The 26,683-nt window shown below is 38.6% G+C and overlaps 1 protein-coding gene and 1 pseudogene across 5 annotated transcripts in view; one reads left to right on the top strand and one right to left on the bottom strand.

Moving 5' to 3' along the window:
* Positions 1 to 26,683, top strand: part of ANKS1B (ankyrin repeat and sterile alpha motif domain containing 1B) — a 1,091,613-nt gene that overhangs the window by 19,224 nt on the left and 1,045,706 nt on the right. The gene's annotated exons all lie outside the window — the stretch shown is intronic.
* On the bottom strand, positions 21,112 to 21,174 carry LOC118531826 (U4 spliceosomal RNA; annotated as a pseudogene).

Raw genomic sequence — 26,683 nt, 5'->3', positions numbered from 1 at the left:
ATGTGTGTGTATATATATTTGATCAAGGAAAAGTTGAACTGCCAGGAGTTGGAAAGACCAGGAATCAAGGCAGCAGGGATCAGGGGGACAGGGTCATGTAGCATGTAATAGGAGCTGCTGAATCTCTTTGGGCTTAACCTCATGGTTGGGGGAAAGATGGGGACAAAATCTTAGGAAAGGGGCATGCAGAAAAAATTTTATTACCTTGACTATTTTGTGAACTTCTTGAGAGAATATACCCAAACTCTGTCTTCAGTTTGCCTTTCTCACTTCCTCTCTGTCATGCTTCCGGTACTTCTTTAAAGAGCCAGAATACTGGGGGCGCCTGGGTGGCTCAGTCATTAAGCATCTGCCTTCGGCTCAGGTCATGATCTCAGGGTCCTGGGATCGAGCTCCACATCGGGCTCCCTGCTCGGCGGGAAGCCTGCTTCTACCTCTCCTACTCCCCCTGCTTGTGTTCTCTCTCTCGCTGTGCCTCTCTCTGTCAAATAAATAAATAAAATCTAAAAAAAAAAAAAAAGAATACTGTGTGATACAATTGGGCACCTTATCCAAGGTGACAGTGGCATTGGTAGCGAGCAATGTTGTAACTGCCAGGGAGTTTCTAAATAGTAAAGTCACTCAAAATGAATGCCTACACTTTTCTTTTCCCTGGTTATTGGCTTTGGGCATTATCCAGACTCCTACCATTACAGTTTTAAAAAAATATGTATTTATTTTAGATTAGTGAGAAGTCCATATAGAAAACCCTTGGTGACTCTTAGTCGACTGTGGGTCCTGATCTGAATTGAGAACATTAACCTAGGGTTACAAACTTATACAGATTCAGAAGTCTAAGGTTTTCCTGTTTCCTCTTTAGTTAACATTTCTAGGTTCCCTCTCTCTTTTCTCTCTGATTTCCTTCCTTAATAGTTCAGCTCTTCTCCTTCAGCAACTCAGCTGTGTCAGCTCTCACTGGTAAACCATGTAGCCAGAAACTAGAAAATACTCTGTGACAAAAGAGGAATAGTAAGGTTAGGAAACATAAAGAAAAGAAGGTTAAGAGAAAGAGACATGGTTTGACCATGGTTTTCTCAAGGCAATTTAAGTGGTTGATTCAGGTAAAATACTTATGAGGCCAGATATCTGTATTGGAAATGTATATGGGAACTTTAACCTGGATAAATGGTCACAGACTAGAAAATAAAGGTGACACTTACCCTAGGGATTCAAGGGGCTCTACCTTTGGCTTTCAGAGCTTATTACCTTGGATGGGCTTGTGCTTTTAATCTATGTCTTAGAAGCATTATTTCCAAACATCCATAAATGTGAATCTTAATTCTTTACATTCCACATTTATATACCACACATTTTGCTAATATTTCAAGAGTTTCCTGTTCTTTTTGCAAATAAAGTGCTCATTTTGGCTGTTTTCCAAATATGACAGTTGGTGGACATGCTTCAGTAGAGAAAAGGAAATTTTCCCTGCTTATCTACTCTCTCCTGTCTGCCCAAGATAGTGTGTCTGTCAATTGTGACCTGATTTTGAAATAATTTATTAAATAAAGGGATGCATGATGTTATTTAAAATTTTGGTATGACATTGACTTTTAGTCCTTTATAATAAGCTCTTGACTAAATTCTCTGGTGAGGTTTATTGCTCCTGGGATTTTAGAAATTTCTTAACTCCTTCAGTGAATTTGGACTCTGTTCAGTGTCAAGTATGAGTAATGTTTATTCAAGAAATTAAACCAGCTTGTTTATTCAGAAGATGAAGCATGCTGTATTTTGTTTTGCCATGAAAACATTATTTTGGAAATATATTAATTTTATAGGTAAGGAAAAGGTCTTTATTAATTAGTAGATTGCTTAAAAGTCCAGAGGAATTCTATTTCTTTTAAAAAGCATATTCCTTGGTTTTAAAAATTATTACTCCCAAATATATATCCTAAATCTATATCTCTAATTTAGTCCTCTCTCCTGTACTGCAGTCACGTTTTTGCCAATGGTTTATTAAGCATCTTCCCCTTGATGGAGTTATGAAACTTGAAATGTTCACTATTTTTACCCATTGGTTTGCTCTGCCACATGTAGGACTCCTTTGTGTTAATGGAGCTACTGTGCACCGTACGTTTGTGCTAGAAACCCTGGGCCATCCTTGACTCCTTCCCTTCCCACTTATATCCATTTGGTATCACCGCTTCCAGTATTAGCCCTTCTAACCCATTCATTCCTCTGCCCTTAGAGGAATTATTCTAAAACTTTTTATTCTCTGACTTACAAATCAGTGGCTCTCTAGTACATAAAGAATAAAGTCCAAACACTTTGGAATATCATTTGAAGCCTTTTATGATTTGGCTCCTTCCTACCTGCCTCATTTCCCATCAGTCCCCTGCAGCAGCATCCTCCAGCCATACCTGATTCCTATACTTGGAGTTGTCAGCAGGCATCATGGGTTTTCTGCTCTTACTCTCCTTGGAATACATGTCTTTCCCTTGTGTGCTCAGTGAAGCCCTGTTCATATTCCTAGACTCAACTCCAGCATAGTCATCTCTTCTGGGAAGCCTTGCCTGAGCTTTATCTTCTGTGAATTCCTGCACTGGTACACCTCTATTTCTAGCACTTGGAATACTGCATTGTAATTATTTGCATGTTTGCCTTCCCTCTAGACCCTGAGGTCCTTCAGGCCTGAAATCGTGTCTTAGTTGTCTTTTAAAGTGCTAAACAAATGTTACTATTTTATGCCTGAACATATAAGGCATTCCAAAAATTATTTGTTGAATAACAAAATGAGTGAATAACTGGAACAGGGCATGCTATATCTTTTTGGACTGTATCTTTGAGAGGATTTGTTGACTGAGAGATAGGTTTGATTAGTAACCTCAGGGCTGAGAAATATTTAATCATTTGTTAGAGCAACTATTGTTAGTCACTGTGCCTATTGCCATAGCTTATAGGATATTGAGGTGGTTTACAGGACATTGAGATACAGAGACATTTAGTAACTGGGACAAGTAAATTACTTGACTAAGTAAGCAGCATAGTTGGATTTGGAATTCAGAATTGCCTGACTTAAAAGCCGATATTCTTTCCTCAGTGCTGGAAAATTATCAGAGTAGGGATTGGGGGAGGCACTTTAAAACAAAGGCAAGCAGTTTTTAGGGTAAAGGCCCATTTGGAACCATAACTTTTCTTTTTGCTATAGATTCCAGAAATGTTTGGGAGATATTTCAGGAGAGGCAGTATTAAGTTCATGCTCTTAATAACTTTGAACCTAAATGAAGAGATAATGAAGTGGAGGAAGCTAACGAAAATTAAAACGAGGGGAAAGAGTTGTTAGATAATTTTGCTTGATAACATAACTCAAAGGGAATGCTAGTATTCACTGAACATCTAGTGTATGCTGGTCTTATAGGTTTATCATCTCCTCATCAATACTCACAGCAAACTTAGATCGGTAGTATTTTCCCCATTTGCATGTGGTTAAAGTCCCATGGATACTTTAGATTTAAAAGAGGTTAAATATCTTGCTCAAGGTCATGTAGACAGCACCTCATGGAGCTCAGGTTCAAACCCAGTTCTGTATGATTGATTCCATCTCATAAGGAATGAAGATAATCTCCTTCGTACCATCAGATATCTCAGTACAGCTGCACTATGAATCAGTTAATATAACGAATAACAAGGTGTTATACAGAGGAAAAATCAGTTCAATCAGGTGGATCCCTTGTGCTGGCGAACTGGTAACTGGTATTTCTATACTTTTGGAGGGAGTATAAGATAGTTATGATGTCTTTTTTTGGGAACTCTTCCTGTTGCCCTAAAATTGAGAGAATGTATCAGTCAAACACGACAAACTTTAATAATCCATAAAGCACAAATACTGACCAATTAGATGGATGCTCACTGTAAACATCTGGGGAGGCTGCATTGTAGCCCAGTATCAGTCTGGTGGTCTAGATCTGTTTAGAAGCTCCATTATCTGTAAAGCTGAGAAGCAAAGATTTTTTTTTTATCATGTATTGTGTTATAGAATTATTGTAGTACCAGATTGATTTGTTATATATGCTAAACTAATTAGCATTTATAGTGAGAATGACATTTAAGGAAAATAAAAGGAGATGTTGTAGAATAATGAAGGTCTCATTTACATGATATACCTACTGCCTTGTCTAAAACCCCCAAAAAGCTTTACTAGTTTGATATTTGGTTTCTCATTTATCCATCTGCTTGTTCATTTGCTCATTTATTCACTCTGTATTCTTTTATTTTAAGACTGTCATTTCTGTCAATTCTGAGAAAGGATTTTTCTTTTTAAGCTATAGGATAGGGATAATCTGACTGTAATCAGTTTATGTATGAATTATTTATTTACATATCTGACTTCTGTACTAAGCTGTAAGCTGTTTAAGGGTAGGGACCATTTTTTTTTTTTTTTTTAAATCTCTCTCCCCTCCAGTGCCTAACAGAGTACTTCACTATATACTTTGGTGACCGAATTAAAGAACTCAGAATTCAGTCAGCCTAAATGTATGTTCTTTGCAATGCAAGCCCAGGTTATGAGTTTCGTGTATTCTTTCAGTGACCATGTAATGAGCTCTTAAAACCTGTAAATGGCTGTTTTAGAGATATGCAATAGCCCCTAAGGTGACTACAGAAAGAAGAGATTAAATGCTGGGACCCCACAGACAGGAGAAGGTCTTTTAAAGGCTGCTCTGATGTGTAGTGTCACACTATACTGTCACCCTGAGGTGTAGGGAGCAATAGATAGATGATTAAGATTGGTCAGGTTGGGTCGGGGACCAGACTCTGTAGAGGTCAAAATCCAGAAAATAAAGGATTAAAGTTTCCCCATTTTCTTTTCTTTTTAAAGATTTTATTTATTTATTTGACAGAGAGAGAGAACAAGTAGGCAGAGAGGCAGGCAGAGGAAGGGGGAGAAGCAGGCTCGATGCGGGGCTCGATCCCAGGACCCTGGGATCATGACCTGAGTTGAAGGCAGCCGCTTAACCAACTGAGCCACCCAGGTGCCCCAAAGTCTCTCCATTTTCTGTGGTGAGAAACAAACCAGGGAGTTTTGGAACCAGATGGAGGTAACAGTGTCTTAGGTCTCTTAGGTGGATGTCAGGAGGGAATTGAGGATCTGAGGACCAGTGTATCATAGCATTTCCGGGAAAAAAAGGCAACATCTCAATGGTCAAGGTAGACAAAGGGCCTGGGAGCACAGTAGGTCAGACACCAGAAGAGAGAGGAAATAGGAAAAAAAATCCTTTAATTAATAAAAATCCAGGCTTTGTTAATTTTTGGTATTTTATCCTGATCACCTGGCATCACCTACCTTACATCTGCTGAGCAGTTCTCTAGCATTGTAGTCACTATGGGGACCTAGCAGGATTCTTCCTGAAACTGGGCAATGAAGAGATGAACATGGAAGCCCAAAAGTTAGGGCCTAGTTGAAAAGAAAGTTGAGAAGAGCCTTCAGAAGAGTTTGATCAAGGAGAGATTGTCACTTTCCTTCTGTATTCCTGCCCAGGTTTCTCTTTTTCTTAAATGAGAAACTGAAAAAACCAAGAAACCTTTTCTTGACTTTACTGTATTCTGCTTGCTCATCTCAGGCTTTTTCCCTTCCTCTTCACCATCAGATTATTTGAGAAAAAGAAGAACCTATGCATACTGCTTTACTAAATACTCGTTAACTTTTGCGTTCTTATGCTATTGAAACATCTATCTTAAACTTCATTGTTATCTTCCTGATAACCAAATCATATGGTACCCCCATCCTCATCTTTCCGTGTTTCTCAGCATTTGATATTTTTGACTGTCTTTTCTTTCTTAAAACCTGTTCTTCCTTGACCTTTGTGATTTAGTACCTGCTCACCATAATGGAACAGGGCCCTGTCTTACCCAATGCCATTTTTTTTTTTTGCATCCAACACTGTATTGTTTTGTTTATTTATTTTATTTTATGTTAATCACCATACATTACATCATTAGTGTTTGATGTAGTGTTCCATGATTCATTGTTTGTGTATAACACCCAGTGCTCCATTCAATACGTGCCCTCTTTAATACCCATCACCAGGCTAACCCATCCCCCCACCCCCCTCCCCTTTAGAACCCTGTTTGTTTCTCAGAGTCCATAGTCTCTCATGGTTCGTCTCCCCCCTCCAATTTACCCCCCTTCATTTTTCCCTTCCTACTATTGTCTTCTTTTTTTTTTTTTTAACATATAATGTATTATTTGTTTCAGAGGTACAGGTCTGTGATTCAACAGTCTTAGACAATTCACAGCGCTCACCATAGCACATACCCTCCCCAATGTCTATCACCCAGCCACCCCATCCCTCCCACCCCCCCACCACTCCAGCAACCCTCAGTTTGTTTCCTGAGATTAAGAATTCCTCATATCAGTGAGATCATATGATACATATCTTTCTCTGATTGACCCAATGCCATTTTAATTCAGCTGTTGACCAGCCTACCATAAATATGCGTGTGATGCCCAGCCAGGACCGGAAAGAACTGCCTAAACAAACTGAGCCAAGATCAGCAGAATTGCTTAGCCAACTAGTAGAGTCCAGAGCAATTATAAATGGTTACTGTTTGAAGCCACTGAGTTTTAGGATGGTTTGTAATGCATCATTATTGTGGCAGCAGACAACGGATAGAGCACAAGGAAAAGACCTGAATGGAATTATCAAAGAAATATTGTAAGAAAATTTCCTAGTACTGTAGGATACAAGTCTCTAGACTCAAAAGCCTTCCCAAGTATCCAGCATAATGAATGAGAAAAGACCACAAAGCCACATCATTCTGAAATTTAAGAACATTATGGATTAAAATAAAATTCTAAAAGTTTTGTGGAGGTTGCATAAAACAAAAGAAAAGAAAACACAAAAACAAGTCATACAGAGATGAATGGAAATCAGAATGACATCAAACTTTTAACAGCAGCACTAGATTATAGCAGACAGTGTTGCAATGCTTTCAAAATTAGGAGGAAAATCACTTTCAGCTTATGTTTCTCTATTTAGACAAACTGTTGATTAGATAGTATAGAATAAAGAAATTCTAAGACTCAGAAGGATTAAAACATTTATATCTTATGTGTCCTTTCATAAAAAGCTTCTGGAAGATGAACTTGCATAAAACAAGGGAGGAAATCAATAAAGAGAAAGACATAGGATGCAGAAAACAAAGGATTTGTTGCAGGAGGGCAGAGAAAAGGGTTCCTTGAAAATAGCTCTTCACTAGGCTGAGAGAGCACCCAGTCCAGATTGGAGAAAAAGAATGGAGGACTATGGGAAGGATTTGGGAGAATGAAGTGTTTGGTATGTTTGAACATTTGGAAAAAATTGACTGTTGACAAATGTGTTAGACTTGGAAAAAAACAGTAATAGGTAAATGGAAAACTAAGCAAATGAAACAAATGGTAATTATTAACTTCAGAAAGATATTTTTATAACTATGGAAACAATCATTATATTAGCTGGCTCAAGAATAAAGAATATTTATGTATTCATGATGGTATAAACACTGAGTACTGATTTAAACATATACTGAGAGAGAACAGCATGTGTAGAGGGGAGTGGGGAGGAAGGCTGATGGTGTAAGAGAGCGAAATTCCCAATTTCTGTAATAGGAATTAAAATTACAATATTGGAAATGGAGCAATCAAGAAATATCCATATAAGCTTTATATTTAGATAAGAACAAACTACTAAAAGAGTCCTGTGAGGTATAAGACTAGAGCAAATGGCATATTTTTTCTGTTAAGGGCTAGAAAGTAAATATTACAGGTTTTATGGGCCATACGGTTTTTGCTGTTGTAGCGTGAAAGCAGTCATTGACAATTCATGAATGACTGGACATGGCCGTGTTCCAATAGAACTTTACAAAAACAGGTGGCGGGTGCTCTCTGGGTTCTGTCCTAGTTTGTGGAGACATGGCTAAATGCGCCAAGAAGTTGGAATCATCAGTAAATACAGGACCTGTTATGGTGCTTCTGTCAGGAAAATGGTGAAGAAAATTGAAGTAAGCCAACATGCTGAGTACACTTGGTCCTTCTGTGGCAAAACTAAGATGAAAAGATGAGCTGTGGGGATCTGACACTGTGTTTCCTGCATGAAAATGGTAGCTGGTGGTGCCTGGGCCCACAACATGTCTGCTTGCACAGTCTTCCATCAGAAGACTGAAAGAATTGAAAGACCAGTACTCCACCCTTTGAAACACTGCTTGCCTATAATAAGTGGGTTAATTTATGTAACAACAACAACAGCAACAACACCACCACCCTTTGGTGGGTTGGATTTGGTCTGTGGGACATAGTTTGCTAGCGTTATGACTAGAGGGCAGAGGGAGTGGGATAGAGATAATTTGCCCTTCCTAATTCAAGCTCACTTTTGGATTTCTTTGCCTTTTTCCCCGTGTTAACTATAGAGTAAATATAGAGTAATTTTCCATATTGCCCCTCACATCAGTGTCCAGTTTTATATTTATTTGTAAAGAGTTTGTGTTTTAGATCATCTGAACTACTTACTGTCTCCAAATGTTGACCCATATTTCTTGCTTCTGTGCCTTATGCTCTTTCATCTGGAATTGTTCTTACTTTACCTTTCTGCTTTTCAAAATTGTATATATCTTTCTGCATTCCACCTGAAATAACTGCTTCTCTAAGAAACTGTTACAGTTTCTACCTTACTCTAAACCCTTATTCAGATAGCCAACCAGAGATGATTTAATCCCTCCTTTGGGAGAGAGTGAGTTTTGGGGTCAGTCAGTCCCGTATTTGAATTTATAATCTACTGTATACTTTATGACCTTGAAAAAATGTATTTAACCTTCCTGAACCTTTGTTTTTCTTATCTACAGATACTTCATATGGTTCTTTATAGAGTTAAAGTGGTTTAATATTGTTTTTTCCCCTTCATTTCTAACACTTAACTATTGTGCAACCTCACATTATAGTCATTTGTATACTTATCCCTCAACCCTTAGCAACCTGCACTCAGATTGTGTCTTCTTCATCTTAAATATCCTGAAGCAGTGCTCAGTAAGCATTGATTTGATTGAATTGAATTAAGAAGGAAATGTCTTAGTGTTGATTCTTAGCCGAAGAATTCTGACTTTATGATAAAATTAGAGAAATTTTATATTCTACAGTTTGCCTGTTCCCTAATCTTTTTTACATGGTCTATTTTTATTAGTTCAATTCTGTTTTCTCCCACATTGCAAAGGAGGTGCAGTGTTAGAGAGGGGAATACAGTGGCTTGATTTTTCCTTTGATGGGAACTAAGCCATATGTTTGTATTGAGTCAGCTACTCCAGAGTCTGAATTCTCAATCAGATGGTCAGCAGTGTTTAATTGAATTCCCAATATGTGCAAAGCTACACTGGGTGCTGTCACTCTAGGGAGGTGTAACCATCTGGAAGAACTTTTTCAAAGAACCCAGAATATGAGAATATGTCTCTTTGTATCTAAATTAAAATGATACTAAATTTGGCAAAGTAAATAGCTGGCATAAATGGTGTCTTTTGCCTCTCGGTCTCCTCTTTTATCATTCTTTTAGTCTCCAAGAAGAGACATCCTCCTTTTTTGCTAAGGCTAGGATGGTGTATTTTTCCTTGATTCCTTCCTAATTATTGGTAATTTGTGTAATACAAGATTCTGATGTTTAAAATCCTCAAGATCTTTTAGTTTTTTGGATCCTTTTCTAACTTTAAATATGTATATATGATAGGCAGAATCCTAAAATGCCCTCCTAAGATTTCTTGCCATAATCCCTAGGACTGTGCATATGCTGGATGTTACTTCCTTGATTTTGAGATATAATTAAGGTTACTAATCAGTTGACCTTAAGACAGAGATTATCCAAATAGACCTAATACAATCACATGAGCCCTTTAAAAGCAGAATGTTTTTCAGCTGGTAGTAGAAAGGGAAGCCAGAGCTTGAAAACATGAAAAAGGATCTGTTGCATTGTTGCTGGCTTGAAGATGGACGAGAATATATGCAAGGGTGGGGAGAGCAGAGTCTAGGGGTTGAGAGCAACCTCCAGCTAATATCCAGCAAGGAAATGGGACCTCAGTCTTAACAGCTGCATGGAGCTGAATTCTGCCAATAGCCCAAATTAGCAAAGAAGTGGATCCTCCCCCAGATCCTCCAGATGAGAGCTCAGCCTGGTCAACACCTGGATTTTGTCCTTGTGAGACCCTAAGCAGAGAACCCAGCTAAGCCCACATGGACTTCTGACCTACAAAACAGATATAATAAGTTTGTGATAATTTGTTACATAGCAATGGAAAACTAATACAGCCCAGGTCTTCCCTATTAAGAAATGAGTTCCATTTCTTGCCCGACTGGTGGTTGCCTTCTTTCTTTTTTTCATTGTTAAACTTCTAAATTAAATTATCTGAAATCACTGTCTCAGTCTACAAGCAGTTTATTCTCTTCTTAATTCCCATGTATCTGTTTCTCTAGTGTCCAAAAATGGCTTTCTGATGAACTAGCAACTTTTTCCTTACCAAACCCAAGGACTTCTTCATTTTATTGTCTTTGGTGTTTTGTATTGTACTTGATTTTCTTTCTTGAAATTAAAACTTTTTGTAATACTACATGATTCTGTTTTTTTCCCTCCTTTCTTCCATCTCGTCTGTTGTTTTCACAAATCTTTCTGACTAGTATTGGAATTGAATTTAGGAGCTGTTGCAAGGAACCAGCAGAGGTGAATAAAGAAACAAGAATTTCAAGAAAAAAGTTGGTGAAGTCCAAATTAATTTTCCTGATGTCTTTGTTAGCTTAAGGCTCTTCCTAAGGAGCCAGATGTGCTCCTTGGCCATTTACCTGTAGACATTGTATAGATGTTATATCAGTTACCTATTACCACAATAATGTTTCCTAACAGAGTACCCCCAGACTCATGTTTTTATGTTATATTAAAAACTATCATTTATTATCATTCCTGCATCTGCTAATTTAGCCTGGGCTCAATCAGCTGAGTGGTTAAAGCTTGGTGGCTAGGTGGCTCTGCTTCTCATTGCAGGTTGTTAAAATATGGATTGGCTGTGCTGATAAGACTTTATGTTTTTCTGTCCTCCTTGGTGGAGTGATCTAGCCATAGCATACTCTTCTCATGCCTGTGGTAGAGGTGCCAGAGGGCAAGTGGAAACATATTGGAGCTTTATAAGGCCTGGCTTTGGAGCTGGCATACAGTGTCACCTCTGCCTCATTCTGTTAGCCAGAGAAAGTCATGTGGCCAAACCACAAACCAGGGGGAAGGAGAATATATGCTATTATGGACTAAATTGTGTCCCCCCTCCCACCCCAATAAATTCCTGTGTTGAAGCCCTAATCCCCAATATAATGGTATTTGGAGATGGGGTCTTTGGGAGAGAGATTTAGATGAGATCTGAAAGGTGTGTTCTCATAATGGGTTTAATGCCCTTAAAAGAAGAGGCACCAGAGGGCTGGCTGGCTGGCATGAGTTCATTTGCACTCTCCCTCTCACTCCTCCTGACCTTGCCATGTGAAGACACAGCAAGAAGGTGGCCATTTGCAAGCCAGGAAGAGAGCTCTTACTAGGACCTGGCATCCTGATCTTGGACTTCCAGCTTCCAGAACTGAGAAAATAAATATCTGTTATTTAAGCCACCCAATCTATGGTATTTTGTTATGGTAGCTTAAGTTGACTAATGTATACCCCACCCCATTAGGAGCAGAAACTGTGAAGTTACCTATCTGATAAAGGTCACTGATGCAGGGAAAGATGGGGAACTGTGTCAAAAAATGCCATCTGTCAAAGGCATTGAGTAGTATTTCACATTCTCTTCCCCACTCAGAGTAAGCATCTCTACTCTTTATAAAAAATTTCTGCCTATATTCTATAGTAATCGTGATAGGTTAGGTTATCGTGCCATAACAAGCAACTCCTAACTATCTCAGTAACTTAACACAGAGTTTCTCTCTTTTGCAAATTTACTGTGTCTCTGGGTTCTTCACGGTACTCCCCTCCAGGTGTTGCTTTATCATTCTGCAGTGCATTTGTCTATGACACCTCCTTGTTAACAGGCAATTACCCTGAGCAGGCAGCATCTGAGAGCCAATGACCAGTGGGAAGGGGACGTGCAGTGACTTGCTAGAGGAGGTGCTTTATAAGTCTGGTCTTGAAGGAAGACAGATCAGCCAGGCTGATAGGAAGAGATGGGAATTCTGGACTGAGCCACAGTAACAGACTTGTAGAAAGGATATTCCCAGGGCTAAGAATTTCCTTATTAAGATGGTTGTGGTTGAAGTCATAGGCACCTTTCACTTGATTCTGGAGCATGGAGATGAAGTGAAGTCTGATGCTTCTGGGAGGGGAGCACCCTGCTGCTCCCAGACTGGGGATTCAGGGACCAGTGAAGAGAAAACCAGCTTGGGAGGAATGGGTGAAAGTTCAAGAAAGTACTACCACAGAAGGGGCATTCTTTTTTTTTTTTTTTTTTAAAGATTTTATTTATTTATTTGAGAGAGAATGAGAGAGAGCGAGTACATGAGAGGGGGGAGGGTCAGAGAGAGAAGCAGACTCCCTGCTGAGCAGGGAGCCCGATGCGGGACTCGATCCAGGGACTCCAGGATCATGACCTGAGCCGAAGGCAGTCGCTTAACCAACTGAGCCACCCAGGCGCCCCAGAAGGGGCATTCTTAGGTTGAAAGTTTAGAACTTGGACAGCTAAAGCCAGAGGGTATAGAAAGGATTCAGTCCAAAGTTGTCACTGGGCATGTCCTATTTTATGCTCCATTTTTATAACAATTTTGTGCCTATAGTGGCAATCTAATTTGTAGTTAAGATGCTTTCCCTTGCAGTTATCAAAAAGCTCTACTTAAATGGCCTTAAACAAAGAAGGGGATTTATTGGATCATGTAACTTAAAGACCAAAGGAAGGATGGGTTTCAGATGTAATTTGATCAGAGCTTCATTATTTTTCTTTGTGTTTCTCTCAGTTCTATCCTCCTTGATGTTGCCTTCATCACAAACTGGCTTTTCTGTAGCAAAACGGCTGCTGTAGTTTAAACCTCGGCTCAGTGTATCTTGCCATTCAGAAATGTCCTTTTTTTCCATTAAATCAAAGTCCTGGTTTCGTTCTGATAGGACTAACTTGGGTTCTGTGCCCATTCCTGAATCAAACACCCTGATAAGGTAGATCATGATTTTGCTGATTTTTGAGGCTACCCAAGATTAACAATTCCTGTTGCTGGTGTTAGAGTTGGTTCTATCCAGATTGCATGGCTGCTACACAGCAGAGGAGGGGTGGCATGGATGTTAGTGTGGCATTCTTCCATTTCCCCTGGAAGGACTATTTCTTGTTCTCTAGTATATATTCTCCAGTTTCAAGTTCATGATGGACACTCAATAAGTGTATATTGAATGAATAAAGAAAATACTTTATGTATCTTTGTCTTTTTACCAGTGCTTCTTTCTTCTTCTCTCTTTGTACTTTCCTGTTCTAAAAATGTTGCTTTTTGTCCCCTGTCCTAAAAATTACTCTCCTTCTGCCATTCCCATCAAACTACTGTCCCATCATTTTTTTTTTTTTTTCCATTGTAGACTTCCACCATTTTCTTTTTCTTCATGCTCAGACTTCAGGAGAGTGGTTTGCTCTAGCTATGTTTACTGCTTCATTATTCGATGATACCTCAACTTCTTGGAGACAGAATTTTTCCTTATCACTCTGCCACTCTCTCAAATGTCACTAATACATTTCTTTTGTTCCCACATCCACTGGCTTCTTTTTCAGGCCTAATTTTCCAAGATTTCTTTGCTACAAGTAATACTGTTGACGGTCCCTGCCTCTGGAAACACTTCCCCTTATCTTGATGATCCTTCTGCCTCTCTGATTACTCTGTTTTGTCTTGGTTTGGTCTGATTTACTGATAATGCTTCCTCTTTTTTTCTTTTTTTTATTTTTTTTTATTTTTTTTTATTTTTAAAGATTTTATTTATTTATTTGAGAGAGAGAGAATGAGAGACAGAGAGCATGAGAGGGAGGAGGGTCAGAGGGAGAAGCAGACTCCCTGCTGAGCAGGGAGCCCGATGCGGGACTCGATCCTGGGACTCCAGGATCATGACCTGAGCCGAAGGCAGTTGCTTAACCAACTGAGCCACCCAGGCACCCAGCTTCCTCTTTTTTTCTTTCCTCTTCTTCCCCCCCATCTCTAACTGTAGATAGTTTCCAAGGTTCTACCTGTAATATCCTTTCTTATCTTTGCCAGCTCTCGACTTCAGCTCTCATATTTATGCTATATGGTTCCCAAATTGTAAGACCTCACCTCTGTTCTCTTTTCCAGTCTTCCGTTTGTAGCTGCCAGCTGAACATTTTCACTTGAATATTCTACACAAAGCCAATATGTCAAAAACTTCCATATCCTCTCCCCCACCCCCTTCTGCTCTTTTCTCTGATGATAACAATCCTTTTGGTCATCTGGACTAAAAACTTAGAGTCTTTGACTTCTTCTTTTCTTCATTCATCATATTTTCAATCAATTTTCCCTACTGGGACAACTCGGGGAAACCGTCAGCTCTTTGAGGTAAAGGACTGTGGCTTCTTTATTTCCTGTCTCCAGCACCTAACATGGTGTCTGGTAGATACATAGTAGGTGCTCAAAAGATGTTGGTTAAATGGATGACTGATTGCCCTATTGATTTTTCCATGTAATATCCCTGTGGTTATTATATTTTTACTTTATATTCCCACTGCTTTTATTTTAGGTTTTTTTTTTTTTAAGATTTATTTATTTGACAGAGTGAGAGAGAGAGAGCAGGAGGGGGGGCAGGGGGAGAAGCAGAAGCAGGCTCCCTGCTGAGCAGGGGAGCCTTGACGGGGGCTCGATCCCAGGACCCTGAGATCATGACCTGAGCCCAAGGCAGATACTTAACCGACTGAGCCACCCAGGTGCCCCTGCTTTTATTTTAGTTTTAAGTCCTTGTTATCTTTGATCTGGACTCCTGTAATGATCTCGTGATTGAGATCACGAGACCTTCGTTGTCTCTTTTTTTGTGATCTACTGTATGTATTGCTTAAAGCACAGACTCAGTTATGTCACTGCACTGCTTAAAAACTTCAGTGAGTCCTTATTAACAACCAAATAAAGTAAAAATTACTCAGTTTGATTTTCAAGGTCTTCTGTGATTTGGCCCTAAATACTTGTTTGATCTTCATATCCCTTTCTTCTTTTTTTCTAGGCAAATTATTACTTTCCTGCCTCTGTTATTCATTTATTTAGCAAATATTTTCTGAATGTCTGCCATGTACCAGATGCTCTGCTAGGTACTGGAGAGACAGTTGAAAAAGTGAGAGTCTCGGCCCTTTCAGAACTTGAAGTCTAGTTGGGGAGAGAGACACCAACTAAGTAATTACACATATAACTGTTTCATTCCAGTTGTGAAGGCAAATGCTACTGCCCTTTTTTTTTTTAATGAAGCCAACTATAATGTTATATATTCTGTGCTGTCTAGTTTTTAAAACCTAACTCAAATGCTCTTTCCTTGGGGATGCCTTTCCTTATGTCAGCTTCTGGTTCCACTTATCTGTATCTTTTCATGACTTGCCTCACTTTTTGCTTTGTATTATTGTGTGGATATTCTTTCTCTTACAAGCTATTTGAATAATGTGGAATGTGAAACACTTTTAAGTCACTCTTGAACATCTCAGTATATTTCTCATAGTAAGTTGGATGCATTAAATAAATTTATTGTGGATCAGTTTCCTCAAGTAATTTTAAGTATCTTTTTTTTTTTTTTTAGGAATTATTAAACTTATTTGGGGCAAATCTAGTAGTTAGAAAATTTAGATTCCAGTTAAGCTTGCCAGTAATTATAACTTTTGGGTAATTACAGAATTTTAAATGAATGATTTTTCTGTTTTTTTTTTTAATTTACTACATTATCTCATTTAATCTCCAAATCAAGTAGATCTGGAAATCTCTATTAATGTAGATTGCTGGAATGTGGAGAGGACAGAAGAATATGATTTAAATATCACATATAAAAAGAAAATATGAGTAGTCTTGAGACAAAGTTCTTGAGTTTAATCAATTTGGCCAAATTTGTCTGCTAGTTTTTGCCCTCTACATTTTGATAACCCAAATCTAATTTTAGTTTCTATATGGTATCCTGCTGATTTTATCATTTTATCAGGGAGAGTTCATTTATTTATTTAGTGATATTAACAATAATTGTGCTAATAATACAATATGCTTTAAATTGTCATATTTGTAACATTTATGTAATTCTGACTGCATATACTGTGTCTTCTCTTTTTTTTGATTCTTGTAATAGAAGCTATCACACTGTGGAAAGCATTGTTATGACTATGCCAAAGAACATTAGTTTCTGCATGGAACGGACTGCTTTAAGGCTGGAACCTACAACTTTGATCTCATTAGCAGTATGTTACCATTCATCTAAACTGACTACATAGATGGGCCAAATACAGTTCACATCTTCATTCTTTTACATAACTCCAGAATATTTAAGTGTTGAGTCTCAGATAATTAAAGGTAATTATATATATATGTATATTTTAAAGATTTTATTTATTTATTTGAGAGAGAGATAATGAGCATGGGGAGAGAGGGAGAGGGAGAAGCAGACTCCCTGCTGAGCAGGGGGCCCGATGTGGGACTCAGTCCCAGGACCCTGGGATCATGACATGAGCTGAAGGCAGATGCTTAACCAACTGAGCCACCCAGGCTCCCCAAGGATAGTTATATTTTAATGTATGTTTATAAAATCCAAATATAAGAGATTATTTCTGTAAATTACCAACATAAATGAAAAAATATTATTTTTTTTAAAGATTTTATTATTTATGTGAGAGAGAGAATGAGAGAGAGAGCACGAGAGGGGCGAGGGTCAGAGGGAGAAGCAGACTCCCTGCCGAGCAGGGAGCCCGATGGCGGGACTCGATCCCGGTACTCCAGGATCATGACCTGAGCCGAAGGCAGTCGCCCAACCAACAGCCACCCAGGCACCCGAAAAAATATTATTCTTAAAGGCCTATTTACTTTCAGCTTCATTTAAGCAGTTTGTATAGTGTGTGCACCCCTGAAGCTGGCACTAGAGCAGTCATTAGTTTATTGCTGATCCCCACACACCTGCATTTCAGCTGTCATGGTGTTTAATATCACCAAAGGGCAGAGGAGGTCCAGTGGGAATTTTTTCTTGCTGTTTTATGTAGGTCATCGCTCTTTTGCTGTCTGTACTATTTCTGTGCCTTAAGAATGTAAACTGGTTTGCAGGATATTTAAACAATTTTTTAAAAAGATTTTTTTTTATTTGTTAGAGCAGGGAGAGACACGGGGTCGGGCGGAGGAGAGAATCTCAAGCAGACTCCACACTGAGTGTGGAGCCTGACATGGGGCTTGATTTCACGACCCTGAGATCATGACCTGAGCTGAAACCAAGAGTTGGACTCCCTTAACCAACTGAGCCACCCAGGTGCCCCTTAAACAGTTTTTAATGAGGTATACTGCATAGTGAAGTACACAAATCTTGTGTACATCCCGTGAACCCAGGTTAAGATAGAGAACATTTCCAACACCCAAGAAAGCTGCCTTATACCCTTTCCCAGTCAATGGGTAGTCCTTGAGAGGTAACTGCTATTGTGACTTCATTCTTCATATTAGTTTTGACTTAGTTTGTTTTCGAAATTCATATAAATGGAATGGAATTCTAACTAGTCTTTTGTTTAGCTTGTTTTACTCATTTTATTTCTGAGATTCATGCATGCTGTTGCAGATAGTGGTAATACTTTTTAATTGTATAGTTTTATTGTATAAACATACCATAATTTATACATTCTCCTGTTGGTGAACAATTGGGTTGTTTCTAGTTTTTGGCTATTATGAATAGTGCTCCCATGAACATTCTTGCACACATGTTTTGGGGTGTGTTTGTATGTGTTTGTATACATTTGTGTATGTACATCTATATGCATTTCTGTTGGTTATAAATGTGGAAGTGGAATTTCTGGGTTATAGAGTTGGCATAATTTTAGTTTCACCAAATGTTGCTGGATAGTTTTCCAGAAAGTTTGTACAAATTTACAATTTTAACCAGCAATGTAAGAAAGTGTCAATACTCCACACTTTGTGAACACTTGATATTGTAAGCCTTTTTAATTTTATTTATTCTGGTGGGTGTGTTGTGGTATCTCATTGTGTTTTAGTTTGCATTTCCCTGCTGAATGATGATGTTGAGCACTTTTTCATATGCTTATTGGCCATTTGGATACCATCTTTTATGAAGTACCTGTTATATCTGTTTCAGTTATTGTTGCTTAAGCCAAAAACAATTAATGTTTAATCCTTTTAAAATAAACTTTCCTGTATTGATTCTGTGTCAGTTGTCTCACCAAAATTCCTCCTTCAGAGAGGTTTTCCCTTCCCCATTCTCCTACAGTATATTGTTTGTACCTACCTATATTATTAACCTATTCTATTCTATTTTGTTTGCTATTAGGGTTCTTTCTACTTTTTCTACCCTATGATCTTGTTATTCATTTAATACTTAGCAAAGCTATATGAATGCTTATCACGTGCACTGGGTATTGGCATCACATTGGTCAATAAGATGTGATTCCTACCTGTAGAGGATGTAGAGTCTACTGAGAGATTAATGTAAGTAAATATGTAGCATAGCCAAGTACTGTAACAGGAAAAGTAAAGAATGTTATAGGAATGCTTAGAAGGGGCCCCTACCCTATACTTGATGTTAAAAGGAATAGATTTTAGAGGAAGGGACATTTCAGCTAAGACCACTTACTACTTAACAACCAGGTAAATGTACTGGATCATGCAGGACCATGTAAATTATATAAAAGGAACTTGACTTTAGAATAACAGGAAGCCACTGAAAGAGAGTGACATCATCATTATTGTTTTGCTTACTATTGTTGTATAAGACATTATGTAAAACGTAGAGTAAAACGACTATATTGCTCATGTTTTTGTAGGTCAATAATTTGTTACTGGGCAGTAGTCTGTATGCTGGGCGTGCCTCATTTAAGGCTCTGTCACTTACAGTCAGATGTCAGCTGGGGCTAAAAGCCATAAAGATTCAAGTGGGCTGGATATCTGATCTGGCTCACTCACATGGCTGGTAGCTGATGCTGGCTGTTGGTGGGCCATCAGCTTTGCTACTAACCAAAGTACCTATATGTGGCCTCTCCAGCATGCTGTTTTGGGGGTAGTCAGACTTTTTACATGGTGGCAGGCTTTGCTCAGAGCAAGTGTCTTAAGAGAATCAAGAAAAAGCTTTGTGGGCTTTTCTGATCAAGATGTGGAAGTTATAATAATGTCATTTCTGCTGCATTTTATTTTTACAAGCTTGTCACTAAAACTGGGCTGGATTCAAGGGGAGTGGACATGGACCACACCTCTTGATGGGAGAAGCATCAAAAAAAGAATTGTTTAAAAGATGCAGATAGACATGTTTTAAAACCACCAGTCTTTCCTCTGGTCACAAATTATTTATAAATTCTCTCAAATGCAAAATTCATTACCTTCCAAGCCCTCTTCCACTTTATTTTTTTTTCTTAAATATTTTTATTTATTTGTCAGACAGAGCACAAGCAGGAGGAGCAGCCGGCAGAGGGAGAAGCTGCAGAGCAGGGAGCCCAATGCAGGGCTCGATCCCAGGACCCTGGGATCATGACCTGAGCCGAAGGCAGATGCTTAACCCACTGAGCCACCCAGGCGTCCCCTCTTCCACCTTAAAGGCTTATTTGTTCTGGCATGAGCTCAGGATCCAGTTATCTAAATAAACTCTGTGTGCACGTGAGGCTCCTCAGATATAGTTTCTCTTGATATGAAGACCTATGAACTGAAAAGATGTTATCTGCTCCCCACATAGCCACTGTACAGTAGTGATTCAGGGAAGGATAACCACAATAGACATCCCATTCTAAAATGGGAGAAATGAGAGCTACATAGCAATCATGAGACAGTTGCAGTTTTGAAATCCAGCTGGTCAGATGTTGCCAGTTTCTTGATTAGGGTCCAGTACTGCTCATTAGGAATTGTTCTCCATTGCTCTTGGTTCTGCCATTTGGGTTCTTGATTTCTTCCTTCTGAATCATTCTTTCATTTCTTTAAGAAATGCTGTATATCTGCATTTGGGTAGCTTTCTGGGCCTGCTTCCTACTTCTAGAAGTTTGGGTGTCCAAAGACTTTTCTTTTTCTACTTACTCCATTTATTTAAGTTTAAGCTGGGAATACTTCTGTTCATACAGTTTCCTTGAACATTTTTTGCTCTTTTGGTGGATTTTACTGGGGTTTACTCCATTAGATAAAAGTCATAACCATAAACCTCTTCAAGCTAGGCGCATCTTTATCTTGTGTTTCTTTTGAGGCTGCTGAGGGATCTGGCCAGTGCTATATGTTTTAGATTTTTGTTACATCACTACTTACACTAAAATTTTGTTCTGGTTGCTATTGCTGTCTACCTACCAAATTACCCAAAACTTAACTATTTAAAGTAACAGTTTGTTTTGCTCACAATTCTGTGGTCAGGTAGTTGCAGTCAGATGTTGGCTATGGTCATCTGTATGGTTGTGGTCATCTGAAGGCTTAGCTGGGTTAGTTGACGAAGATGGTTTACTCACATGGCTGGGTGGATGCTCAGCTGAATAGTACTTATATGTGGTCTCTCCAATGTTGCAATGTCAGAGTACCTGGATTTCTTACGTGGCCCCAGAGTGAGTGTATCAAGAGACTCAGAGAGAAGCTGTATGGCTTTTTTTGACCTAGCCTCAGAAACCATACAGTCTCACCTCTGCTGCATTCTCGTGGTTACAAGCAACTTACCAAGGCTGACCCAGATTCAAGGGGAGGGCACGTAGATCTTACCTCTCAGTGGGAGGAATTTCAAAGAATATGCAGACGGGTTTTAAAACACATTAACTCTACAGTTACCATAATCATAGCATACATTTATTGAATGATTATAATGTATCAGGTATTTTGATAAGTATTTTACATGAATTCCCTGATTTACTTTTTACCACAAATTTATGACTTTTTAAAAACTATTTTATAGATAAGGAAATAGAAGTTGGAGAGGTTAAATAAATTGCCCAGGGTCACACAGCTAATATTAGCAACAGTCGCGCCTTGGATAAACCTCATTGGCTGCGATACTGCCACTGCGCAAAGCTTGTCACACAGCTAATAAATTACAGAATCTAGACTCACACTAAGTTCTCTGTGACCCACAGTTCATACGCTTAACCATTGCTAAATTGGCAACTTATTGTAAGCAGAACAGAATTGTGTTTTAGGTAGCTCATTTCTGGAAGCAGGGAGACCAGTGAGGAAGCTATTACTACCATCAAGTGCTGCTTTTATCTGTTTTTACACAAGGTAAGCAATAGAGAAGGAGTGGAAAAAAGTAGGAGAGGGAAGGGTATGTATTATTAAATATTGGCAGGAAAAATATAATATTTTAGATCAGATAGAATTTTTATGGGTGTAATGATTTTCAATAACTATTTGTTGTTGGTTAAAATTACTGACCATCTTTACCCTTCTTCATTTCTCATCTACCATAACGTCTTGTTTGTTCATTCAGAGAGTCCCACAGATCCCTAGGTCTGCTGTATAGCTAGTATATGATCTTGGCAATTTAAAAATAGAATAAAAATTGTTCAGTTTCTTCTCTTCTCAACCAAAGGGAGATTTTCAGCTATTTATTAGACTTGAGAAAAATTTGAGGTGTGGGGTCCCCTGAGAGTTCCTGTCAGGAGTTGACAAACTATGGCTTGTGGTCCAAATCTAGCCTATAGCTTGCCTTTTGTAAATAAAGTTTTCCTGGAATACAGCCATACCCATTCATGTACACATTCTCTAAGACTCTCTAAGACTCAACATGCCATGATGTTGGATAGCTCTAGCAGAGACTACGTGGTCCCATGAAGTCTAAAATATTTACTATCTGCGCTTTATAGGAAAAGTTTGTAGACCCCTGTTCTATATAATGCACAACCTATTTAGGTCATTCTGTTGAATATGTGAGATGCTTAGTGCAGGTTAGGGCACAGGTGGGAGACAGAATGGCCACCCATGTTATTGTATATCTTAGTAGCAGAGATAAACGATTTAAATCAATTATTGGTGCATGTCACAGGTCTCAAAAAGTAGAGGTCCAGAGCCTTCTGGGAAGGATTCCAAGAAATATGGTAGAACCATCATTTTAGGCTGAGGCCAGTTACTCCACTTGTTTTGTGCTGTGGGCTGAATTTTTGTGAGTTTGGTATACCAGGTTATTACTTATAACTTAGAAGTAGCAGGTAAAAGACCCAAATGTGACTTTTGCCCCTCACTAAGGTGAGAATAGCTGTCTATAGGTTATTCTTCATTTACCCTGCCTATTTTAAATCTTTTATTTTAGAAAGCCTTAGAAATATTTTTGTTTTGGTTTGTTTCAGGCCTCTCTATGCCGGGTTTTAACATTGTTACATTTAGTCCTTCATTATATCTAGGAGATATATTCATTTACATTGTTGTGCATTTGATTTATTCTCACGCCCTATTTAGGACATTGTTGTTTAAGCCATGGGACTGACCTAGATGTTTGCAAACAGGGCATTCAGAGAAAGATACCCTGAGGCACAGTGGGAGTGTGCAGATCAAGTTAGGCTTTACACACTCATCTCTGGTTGTGCCCTGGAGCTTTACTTAGAGTAAATGTATATTCTTTCCAATTATTTTGCTTTTATTTCCTGCAATTTGGAAATGTGATTATGCATTTACTAATGTTATAGGAATGGTTTTCTCAGATAACCAAGAATATTTTATCTACCTAAAGTGTCATTGGAAGTACTTCTTAACTGTTAATGATTTGCAAGAAGCCTTTGTGTGTGTGTGTGTGTAATTAAAAGAGATTAAATAACTCTCTTAAATATGTAATAAAAGTTAATTTTGTTAGCTGCCCATTTAGAAATAGGTAATTGATTCACTTTTGCTATACACAGAAAAATGAAATGATATAATGTAGTGAATCTCCTTTTGTAAAGGAGAAAACTACATTACTCTAAGCATATATTTTGTCACACATTTTGTGTTTTACAACAAATAACTAACTGACTTTACTCTTTAAAAAGTGAACGTTAAATAAGTACAGTGACAGTTGAATACTTTTCCGGTTCTCATTGCTGGATAATAAAAAAAAATAAATACTGTTAATTGTTTTTAGTACATGTATTATCCTGATAAAATTGTATTAATATACCACTTCCACTCTTTGTGAAAATATTTGTGCTGCAATGAGCCCGTGGTGATGGGACTTCTGAAAAAGTAATGGTAAGAACCTTCAGATGGTAGTAGGCTTACTCTGGCTCATTTATAATGAATGCATGTCCCAAACAGGGCCTCACTGCGTTTGAGAAAAGGTGGTTTAAAAAAGAGAGAGGTAAATATGTGAGGCAATGGATATGTAATAAGTTTGATTGTGGGAATCTTTTTACAATGTGTGCATATGTCATATCATCACATTGTTGCACTTTAATTATCTTACAATTTTATTCGTCAGTTATACCTCAATAAAACAAAAAATATAAGCAAAGGTGGCTTTTAGACAAGAGGCAAAATAGCTGTATTTTACTAGGAGGTATATATTTTTACTTTCTTTGAGTAAGTAGGAATGAGAGTTTTCTTCTACACCTAAGCTGGTCATCTCTACCAGCCACTGTGGTGCCCCTTGACCTTTCAGGTTTTCCATTCATACTTAATAGGCCTGGTGGCTCCTTCTGATCATTTAGTCAGGAAATGGAAGCTTCTTGCGCTGTGAGAAGAGCTGCTGATCTTTAGTTTTTGAACTGTTAATCAGGTAACCAGCGTGGTCCTTCTGGCAATATTGGCAACAAATTGGAGCCTGCTTCTTACAAGAGTGTGACTGTGTAACTGATTCTGCTTTTCTCTTGTGTGTAGGCTGGGGGTTTCATATTACCAGTGGTGACCTGATGTTTAGGATACTTGAATTTGCCCCTTATGATATGTGAGCAATTTGAGAAGAATGAAGGTGTATCAGGGCACCTGGGTGGCTCAGTCAGTTAAGCGTCTGCCTTCAGCTCAGGGTCCTGAGATCGAGCCCCACATCGAGCTCCCTGCTCAGTGGGAGTCTGCTTCTCCCTCTCCCTCTGCTGCTTCCCTGCTTGTGCTCTCTTGTGTGCTCTCTCTCTCTCAAGTAAAAAAATAAAATCTTAAAAAAAAAGAATGAAGGTATATTTGTTTATCTTTTGCTCTGTAACAACAATATTACCATAAATTTAGTCTTAAACAACATGCATTTAGTTTCTGTGGGCCCTCTGCTGAAGATCTCACAAAACTTGAATCAAGGTGTTTGCCAAGAGGTGGTTCTCCACTGAGGCTTGACTGGGAAAGGAACAGTTTCCAGGTTTAGTCAGGTTGTTGGCAGAATTTGGTTCCTTGCTGTAGGACTGAAGGCTTCAGTTTCTTGCTGGCTGTCAGCTAGAGGTCGGCTTCAGCTCCTAGAAGCCTCCTGTAGTTCCTGGTCATGAGGCATTCTGACCATGGCTGTTTGCTTCCTCAAAGCCAGCAAAGGAGAGAGTCTCCATCAAGATAGGTGCTATAATGTTTTGTAATATAATCACATACTTAAGTACAAATAATTATGTACATTTTCTGTCACCTTTAGCAAATTCTTTTGGTTACAAACAAGCCATAGGTCCTGCCACACTCAAGGGGAGACGGTCATACAAGGACAGGAACACCAGGAGTTGGGGATGGTAGGGATCACCTAAAGAGTCTGTCTGCTACAGAAGGGAAAGGAAAATTGGGTTGATCCTGCCCTCAGGATTTTCTTTTCACTTATAAATAACTTGAGGGTAGAATTCATATTTGATTCATCCTGTAATTTTTCTTCTCCACCATCACCCACCTACTAGACAGTGCCTTACACTTAGTGGGGACTCATTTAGTATTTGTTGGCTTAATTACCTATTATGCTATAAAACTGCTATTAAAAAAAGCTGACTCTTGTACTTGGCCTGACAGTCTGTTTGCAAATTTGAAAGCCATTGTTTGTAAGCTAAGACTATTAAAATTTTAATTATCACTAGCAATGTTTATTTTACCATTTCTACCATCAAACAGTAATTCTTAATAAATACCCCTTTTCTTAGAAGAAGACATAATAATGCTTTGTTTAAAATTGGAGAATACAGGGGCACCTGACAGGCTCAGTTGATAGAGCATGCAACTCTTGATCTCAGGGTTTTGAGTTCAAGCCTCACAATGGGTGTAGAGTTTACCTAAAAAAAAATAAAAAAATAAAATTGGAGAATACAGATCACCTTGTTAAATCACTATAGCAGTGGTAGTAGCTGTCTGAAGAAGATCTCAAACCTTGTGCCATGTTGTTATGAGAGACTAATAGTTATATAAGGTGGCCTTCTTTTATGGTGTTCTACTTCTTTGTCCATCAGCATATTTGTCATCTAAATCAGTAGGCAGAAGTTATGAAACCTTTTCATTTTTATCTATGAGAAAAATATAAGCTGCCAGATCAAAGAAGTATTTCTAACTCTGAGACTTGTGTTCCTAAAGAGTCGTATTCAGCACTGTAGAAATATTAATTATGTGTATACTTAATCATCCATATGGCCCTAGAACTGACATTTTGCAGAATTTGCAATTCTTCTTTCTTGGATAGATAAGATGGAGGCTAGAGAACCACAGAATACCTAAAATTGCTTTTGTAGCATGAACTAACAGAAGACAAGAAAAATAAAAGCCAATAATAGAAAGGGGAAAATGCACAACAAAGATTCTAGGTCTTTGTGGAGTGAGGGAGGTCCTTAATAAGTTCAGTATTAATCTAACAGTAACAGAGAAGCCAGCCAGGAATTACCTCATTCAGAGGTAGGAATGATTCATATTGAATTAAAGACTGTGAGAGAGAGGCAGATATTCCCAGTTAGTAAAATAGGCCATATTAGAAGTGACTACCATCAACAGTCAAAGAATAGAGTTACCAAATATGGGAAGATTCTTGGTTGCAGCTGTAATTGTATATATACATTTTACACACAGCAGCATCTTTGGGAACAGAAAAATAGGGAAAACTAGTTGGATTTTGGTATAGCCCTAAAGAATTTTTATTCTCATCTTCTATTACCATCTGTGCTAGGCAGAATTCTAAGATGTTCCCGAAGATTCTTACTGTGATGTACATGTCCTGTATAATCCTCTTCTTTTGAGTGGCTTCTGTATAGTCTTCTTTGTGTGCTGGCAGAACTTGTGAGTGTGTGAATATGATGAGTTATCACACCTGTGATGAGGTTACAAATCAGTTGACTTTAATTGAAAGGTACATTATTCTTTTTTTTTTTAATGTTTTTTTATTCATGAGAGTCAGAGAGAGAGAGAGAGAGGCAGAGGGAGAAGCAGGCTCCCCACCCAGCAGGGAGCCCGATGTGGGACTCGATCCCAGGACCCTGGGATCATGACCCAAGCTGAAGGCAGACGCTTAACCACCCAGGCGCCCGAAAGGTACATTATTCTTATCTGAGAATGGGAGTCAGTCTTAGCAATGCAAGGAGTTAAATTCAGCCCACAACCGGTGATCCTGGAGGAGGACCCCGCACTTTAGATGAAACCATAGCCCTGGCAGATACTTTGATTTGAGCCTAATGAGTACCTGAGCAG

The sequence above is a fragment of the Halichoerus grypus genome, chromosome 6, assembly GCF_964656455.1.
Source record: "Halichoerus grypus chromosome 6, mHalGry1.hap1.1, whole genome shotgun sequence".
NCBI lineage: Eukaryota > Metazoa > Chordata > Mammalia > Carnivora > Phocidae > Halichoerus > Halichoerus grypus.
Note: the sequence above shows the minus strand (reverse complement) of the source record. Positions and strands in the feature narration are given on the sequence as shown.